The sequence below is a fragment of the Montipora foliosa genome, chromosome 8, assembly GCF_036669935.1.
Source record: "Montipora foliosa isolate CH-2021 chromosome 8, ASM3666993v2, whole genome shotgun sequence".
Lineage (NCBI taxonomy): Eukaryota > Metazoa > Cnidaria > Anthozoa > Scleractinia > Acroporidae > Montipora > Montipora foliosa.
Window position 1 is genome coordinate 16,632,547 of NC_090876.1, and position 2,500 is coordinate 16,635,046.

Genomic DNA, 2,500 nt, shown 5'->3' on the forward strand with positions numbered 1-2,500 from the left:
CTGGAGCAGATTCAAAACCACGTTAAAATTTCCCAGTTGTGAAGATGGCTATGAATCTGCTGCAAAGAATGTTTTTAAACTTTGCAATGAGTTTTGTCTTAGCGTGCCAATTACTCTCCAGCAATAAAAAATGGGAGTCACCGAGTTCGTTTTTGAGATATTCGCGTTTAAAGATAAAATATAGCGTGTTTTTCAGTGGCTATTTTGTTTTTCATGGTAACTTCGCCAGTGTGCTACAACGTCGGTTATAAATAGTTGAAATTTCGCTAGAACAGCAAGTCAAGCGCAAGTCAAGTTTTTAAAACTGAGCAAAGGTTAATCTGTGCTCCCCTTTCACTGCCATGTGTGATGCCCATTCATGTGGGCAGGCGCAATTTTTCTTATTACATCTCCATCGGATTCCAAGTCGATCACGATGCCGTGGGCAAATCATCATACCCAAAAATTATATCATCTATCTCAAAAACACCTTTTAAAAGCAATTAATAAGAAAAAAATAACCGTTAGTTTCACGGGCAGTGATACAATCCGGCTGCACTGATCAATGTACTCGCTTCAGGGACAACTGGAAAAGTGAGTGCTCGCAGTCTCGTACAACAATACATGATTACATGGTCTTACATATCTTGCTTACTCGATTTTCGCAATTGGAGCGATTGCTGAATACCCGTCCACAACGAAAATGGTTTTCGCGCAGTTTGCGTCGGATAGAGTAAATTCAGTAGAATGGCTGGTGCTGCAGTGCCTTAGTCGACTTACGGTTAAGTTGAGCTGAGTAGAGTGGCTAGCGCCGCAATGCCGCGGTGCTTACCTCATGGATTAAAGAACGAGGTATATCCAACAACACGACTGCGGCGGCACTGTGGCAGCAGTGTTTTTAGGGTCCATTTCTTGTGGCTGGGTTTTGACATTAAGTCTGTAATAGGTAGATTTCGCAAAGAGATTTTCTGCTCAATATCTTAATTTGTGATTTAATTTAAAGCTCACCCGCACGTGTGAGCAAAAGCCCAGCCTCTGTATCCAGAGAAGAATCCAACACTTTATAACTTCTCATGTGTGCCTTGATGTCCTTATCACATTTTGCTATTATTACGCATTGAACGTTTGCTGAATTGTCAGAACTTGGGCCACAAATTCCCCCAACAAACTCAGAATAGAACCACATGCAGTCATAATGGTCTGTGTGCTTTGTCCTAATCTCTTGCGTGACAGCTCTGACGACACAATCACGGCACAACTTACGGAAGTCATGAAGCGTTCGACTGGTTCAATGGTTGCTTGAGGGCTTTGAGGAAAATCCAAGAAGCGTATGCTGACATAAGGGGGGGGGGTTTTGCAGGTATGTTCACAAAGTGAATTAAGGAAAAATATGGAATGGAATGAACCTTGCTAATATGCAAATTTTTAGGTCAGTTATTTTAATTACTGGATATGTCACTCTTAAACCAAGACAGTTAAATTTCAATGACGCGTTCCCCTTGACCTACAGTAGTTCCAGTCAATTCACGTTGTATTGTGTCAGTAAACCGAGAGTCTCGAATTGTTTAGTGAATAAATCGAGATTAGCGTGTGTGATTTCAATATACCTCGCCTCTGCTTTGGTGGTCAAAGGTCGACTTTTGTTGACAATCAGTATGTTGAAATTGGGCCTCAAAAATCCTCCGTTTCATTTACCCCAAACTTTTATTGAATTTAATTGCTTATTCCGGTGATTATAGTCTCGTTTGAGAAAGCCATGTACCAAGATGCTTTTTGACGGTCGAATTTCGCACAAATTTGGCACTGACCCCTTGCAAAATGAATTTCAAGAGGGGCCGTAAGGGGGTTTCGCGTGAAACGTGATCGACCGAATTTATTTTCTGTGATCCGTAATCTAAAAAAAATAAAATTCGTGAACCGTGAATGATATGATTGTCGTGATACGTGAAAAAGAGAAATAATTTTCCGATATCCGTGATAACAAACACGAAAACGACCCTTTTTCCGTGAACGGCTACTTACGTAGACCCTACAAAGGGCTACGAAGTCGGTTTTCTTCATCTTGCGTGACAACCAACAAAGAGGTTTCGTATGACCCGTTGCGTAGTGTATGATATCAGATCCAAAAATAGGCTGACGCGACCTTTGACACCAACCATCAGGAATCTTTATTTCATTTCCACGACCTACAATCTTGGACAAATTAAATGGAACATTGAGACCACCCATCCCCTCAAAATCAGTGATGGGAAAATGGCGCGTTTTGGCCTTCACGCACCTTCATCCTTGATTTGGGGGAGAGGGGGCATTTCTGTTCCATTTTATTCTGTCCAAGATTGTAGATTGCGTACAAAGTTCGCATGTTGCTCCTTATAAAGGTGGCATTGTTCTTGTTGACACAGAAGGACGTCAGATCAAGGCAAAGATCCCAAGTCAAAAAGTTACTGTTATTGCTGGAACAGGAGGTGAAGGAAATTCCAACGGTAAAGCCGAGAATGCCCGCTTTTCTCAGCCTATCGGC